Below are 5,636 nucleotides of genomic sequence, written 5' to 3'. Positions count from 1 at the left end.
TTTCATGGTTTTACTCCTCCTGAAGTACCCCCCACTCCCCCAATTCCAGCCTTCCTGATATTATTTGAATAGTTGCCCGATTTTTTTCTCACACCGTACTAGGAAAATATAAATGAGGGAACCCAATGTTGCATTCTCTATTTCTCTGCTTTTAATAAGATCATACTTATGCATTATTTTTCCCTACTCTCCTTTTTGCACTAATAAAGGATAAAATCCTACAATGTAGTGGTTATTCTAGCATGTTCCTAAGTACTCTTCTACATACTGTTCATAAATTATAGATGTTCCTTTTCTTTACCCATCCTTTAGTCGATTCAAGTAATTACACCGTCTTATTAGTATGGCCCATTCTTACCTTATCTATAGCTACATGGTATCTCGAAATTTCCGTAGTACAAGTTAAAGTTTTATTTTCCTATCCTCTCCAAGGAGTAATTCTTCACCATGACATTCTAGTATGTTCCTCGTTTTCCCTTCTCCTTTAGTCACTCCTTATTAAGCCTGAATTCTGTAAATTCTTACTAGCATGTTCCCTGTTCTTACCTTCCCTTTAGACTCATAATGGTTCGTCTCATCTTCTTCCCATATGGATATGTGCTTTTTATAATCTTAGTTATTGACAGTTTACTTGCTGTGAACCTTATGCTTTCTGAATTGGATGAAAACTAGATAAAGGTTTTAAAAGTTCCGGAGTCTGTGGTTATTACATGAGTGCAAAATTATAGTATATGATCCTTGTATTTCTGTCTGCCTTTCTTTTACAGCTAGCTCCCTGATCCATTGCGATCATAGGTACCCGTAACAGTGGATTGGTAAGTTGGGTACACTGGAAATAAATAGGAAGGAACAGGGTTACTGGTAGTAGAGTGTAAGGTTACTCGATTAATGAATATGGTGAATTGAAATATATGGGCCCAATGCGTATATGGTAAAATTATGAGTCGGGTGATCTGCGCGCTCTATCACTTCCTTCCCGCATATGACGCAAGTCTTCGTTAAGACTACGCGCTATCGTGTAATCTCATGTTTTTACTCATCCTATACATATACCTGCAATTGATGTAACTTTTGTAACCTGTAGATCATCATGTAAAGCAGATACCTACGGGTCTAGCCAGCGCTATATTAAACTTTGCAATTAAAATGATTACCCTCGTCCTCACTTGCCCAATATCCGCAGTGTTTCTGGGAATGGTGTTAATAGCAGTTCTAAATACTTAGAGGAGACCGAGCAGGCATGATAAAACCATCAATGGGTGGAAAGCTCAATGCAAGGCGTTTTTTTTGTTGGTTTTTTTTTTAAGAGGTCATCAAGCTGGACATGATCACCGATGTTCAATAAATTAATTGTAGGTTCTAAGACTAAACGGAATAGTTGAGGAAGAGAATACAACCAATGGTGTAACATGGGAGGGTTATTACAGTGACACCTTCATTTGCAGAGTCCAGGTTTAATAATTATGCTTTAAAATCTTATTTGAACAGAAAATTAGATAAAATTCTCCCACTTCGAATTATTTAAGCCACAAACAGTCTCCCGGTAGAGGACATTTTGATATATTAAAATCTCCCCACCAGATGATGGACACCTTATCGGGAACTCTTGAGAAATCATAAATATATTTAAGGCTCCCCATTTTTACTGATCAATACTGACAGAAAACCATTTTCATGTCTGTATTTTTAAATGTTGATAAAAATGGAAATCTGGTGCCTTTTGAGTGAATCTTAATAAACTTAACCATGACTGCCAGGCCAATAACTGTGTGGATTGATAGTCAAGGAGGGGGTGGGGAGGGATTTTACTAAAGTAAAACAGCTGTAGACACGCACAGGGCGGATACAGAACTGTACACTTTCATACAATTGCATTGATTTTTCTTCTGCAGGTGTGCGTTTGTATCACTAAAACATCCAGCATTCAAGCAAAACTGCATATTTATTGGTTAAATAAATGTGGAAATATTCCATTCTCAGCTTTATTTTACAAAACTCGTAATAAATCTAGTTAAATATATATAAAGTTGATTGGCTACCTATATAATAGGGGAACCAGATGAAAAACAAACGAAGTATGAGAATAGACATGATACATTGCTTGGAACCAAAAGTTAACCTCAGAGTGGGGGACGGTTTGAAGGTGAAAAAGGTACTGTTTAAGGGGGCATATCAAGTACTCCGACCCATTTGGCATGCTTAAAAGTGATTATGGGACGATTAGAAATTTTATGTTGAACCTAGATAGATGCATTTTCCACAGGCCTGGACAATTACTCTCTTCAATAGAATAATCTGGTGAGAGAAAGTGTGAGTAAGAAACGTATGTGTGACCAAGGGGGAGCGTTCACTAACAGAACAGGTTAACAGGTCAGGTAGAATGACCATGGAGCTTAAACACTATGGGCCCAATTCACAGAACTAACTTAAGACAAAATCCTAAACTTACACCATTTTGGTATTCACAGAGGGGAAACTTACTCATTTCGGTATTTACAGAAGTCATTTAGGAGTCGTGAAGTTAGGAGTCCTAACTTTAGGACTCCTAAATGCCTTCTGTGAGTACCGAAAGTCTTAAAAGTTAGGATTTCTCTCAGTTTAGGAGTAGTCAAGTTAGGACTCCTAACTTTAGGGGCACGTAGACTTTTACACAATTGGCATATTATGAAAATAATTCCCAATAGTGTTAATATCCTTGAACTTCATTTTAGCGAGTTGGTGGACAATTCACCTTAGTGGATCTTAAACCTAACAGGTCAATACCCTTTTATAGGTACACAAAATATTTTAAGAATACAAAGGATATGGTCTGGCATCTTTTTGACTTTAAAAGGCCTTCTGGACTGTTTGCCATTCTACACTGACAGACCACATATGGGGCACAGTAAGTGAACACCAGTTGCGCCAAGTATTGCAGCTTGTGCAACAAATTGATTTTGTCAAATAAGGTTTAAATTCATCCCTGAGGCGAACACTTCCTGTAATACAGAGGTATGCACAGCTTTTAATACTGTATGTAAAGGCCATCAATTAAGTCTTGTTCGAAGTAGTCACTGCTGTACAGTCCGTACCATGGGATGTTTTTCACTGAACAAGTATTAACATAACTTTAGGGACCGATTGGCAGTCCTAATGGGTTTTAGACATGCGTCAAAGCATCAAATCTGTGGGCATGCATGTAATATGATGCAGGCTTTTTTCTATGTTACCGTCCAGATGGATCAGTAATTAAAAAGGAAAATGATCACAGGAGGGGTGCAAAAGGAAAGCAGGGACATATGGGGCCGCATGATCAACAATGCACGGAAACATGCAAGGTGCAGAGCACAGCGAGAGCAACATGGACAGGGAGCACTGCAGCCACACGAGGCGCCACAGAGATGGCCAGGAAGCAACACTGATAACCAGTAACAGCATGGTAAAGAAACAGATAAGGGGGACACAGACCGGAGAAGAGGGGGGTGGAGAAGGGTGCAAGAGCCGAGACGTAGACAAGAAAACAAACTTGTGGAGTGCATTTTTATCTGCATGTAGCACAAGTTATATGGGGGGGGGGGGTAACAATCACTGTATGTGGTCAACTTTAGGGAACAAAATGTTAGCAATCCATTAACTGAATGAAACCGCCCCCCTCCTCTCAGAATAAAGCAACTCCTACATTGTGTGACTAATTCTGATTTAAGTGGCAAGTGATGGCTTTGACTTAGTTTCTCTCATTGGTCTAGAATTGACAAGCTCGGTCTGTTTTGGTGCACTGTTACGGAATAGGAATCCGTGTGGACCATTCTAAGACAAGAGTTTAGATTATGGAAAAACAACGTAGTGGCCTAGTGCAAGATTACCTACATCAAGGAATGCTCTCAGAATCAGGTTAGCAGCATTTTTAAGAAATCACACTAAGTGATATAAATACTGTTCCTCAGTTGGGGAAAACCTTTACATAGACATACAATTCCATTTACAACCGGGGGCGAAGCAAAGTTGCATTTAGGAGGATGTGAAGTAGCACTACAGGGAGTGCTCTTGCAGGGCTCTGAATTAGTCCTAAAATTATTAACTCCCCCCACCCCCTATTAGTAACGGGTGCCACAAGTGCACAGTCCATTCCGTTTGTTTTAACGGTCTATGAACATTCTAGAGGTTTTGGGGAAATGAAAAGCACATTAAAAAGTAGTTCATAACGTACTCCAAAATGCCGTGGTGAATAGATCCAGTAGAACTGATCTTTCAAAGACGCTGGTACAGCCTATCGACGCACCACCATGAACTTCTGAAGGACTAACTGGGTTCTTCACTAGGTAAAACCTAGATGCGTGAACGTCAGATCAATCTTAGGACAGGCATTTAAAAATTAAAAACCGGTGCTGAAATAAACACTGAAGACGTAACACCAGATCACTAACCACTCAAACCCGTTACAATTCATTTAACTTAAAATGAAAAACAAGCTCTACACAATAGGACAGTGCTATCCTTCGTCGAAAAAACAGTTATAGAGAGCACATCTATGCCATTATAGGTGCTTATCTGTGTGCTGCTAAGGGAAACCACCGGGCACTTTCAGATGGAGGACTCCTAGGAAACTCACAACAGCAATATTGCACCAGAAGATAGTCTAAACAGGAAGGCTGCGCCCAAAAAAGTGTAAGAGCAGTTAATAATTCTATTTAGGCTAGACCGGGAAAAAAATCTGTGTATGGGGTGGGTTCCATTAGAACCCAGCACAAGAACAATCCACCCAAGCAGATACCTGGACGAGAAACCGAAGCTCCACCAAGGTTGCATGACCAAGACAGCCACTTAAATACGGAACAGCAGAAGGCCCATCACCATTACAAAACACAACCACAGAAACACGGAGCAGGGGACCCAAGGCATGAACACCCATGCAGGAACTTAAAGTACACTGAACAGTAACAGTTTAGTCTAAAAGGTCTCAAGTCACGCCCCCAACCCACTTTCTTCCTTCAAGGAAAACAGTTGAAGCCTAGACCCAAATGGGATTTTGGGAACAATTCACCCAATGGCTAGTCAGTTGGCGAATATCACAATCAAATCCATGTGTTGCCAAAACAGAGGCCAGTTTATTGGTGAACACTGCCCTTCATAATTACCCAATAGAAACTGGTTTCAGGTTAGCATGAAGTAGCATTCGAGATCAATTCTAGTCTAATAACTGAGTGGCCGTCTCTCAGGAAAAGACTTCAACTTCAAACATGTTGAAATCTCGTTTAAGGAGAGTCATCACGGGAGGTCTTTGTCAATGTCTACCCGGCCACCAACGGATGGGGCACAAAATCCTATAGCTCATAAAGGGGCACAAAATCCTATAGCTCATAAAGTATTACTAATCGCGACATGGCTTGGTAGCTACAGGCTTCATTGAATGACAGGCAAATGAACTTACCAGCGTGTCAGTTTGTGCCCCTACATCAGTGAGAATTCTCTAAGCTACGTCAAGTACAATAGCAACCATTAAAAAAAATCAGGTTCATGAGAAGATTGTAACTGTGACCGGGCTATGGAGGCTGCATAATAAGGACAGACACCATGCATAAAATCACAGCATTACTGTTGGCCCATTTTTTAAAATCTGAAGTGCTGCACAAATAAACAGTCTTCAGAAACCACTGGGC

The 5,636-nt window shown here is 40.2% G+C and overlaps 1 non-coding gene across 1 annotated transcript; it reads right to left on the bottom strand.

Annotated features, from left to right (window-relative positions):
• Positions 1-5,500: 5,500 nt before the first annotated feature.
• On the bottom strand, positions 5,501-5,636 carry LOC144771290 (small nucleolar RNA SNORA84). Its single transcript, XR_013599234.1, has one exon. It is a non-coding gene; the product is annotated as a small nucleolar RNA SNORA84 (small nucleolar RNA).

Source organism: Lissotriton helveticus, chromosome 7 (genome assembly GCF_964261635.1).
Source record: "Lissotriton helveticus chromosome 7, aLisHel1.1, whole genome shotgun sequence".
Taxonomy (NCBI): domain Eukaryota; kingdom Metazoa; phylum Chordata; class Amphibia; order Caudata; family Salamandridae; genus Lissotriton; species Lissotriton helveticus.
Note: the sequence above shows the minus strand (reverse complement) of the source record. Positions and strands in the feature narration are given on the sequence as shown.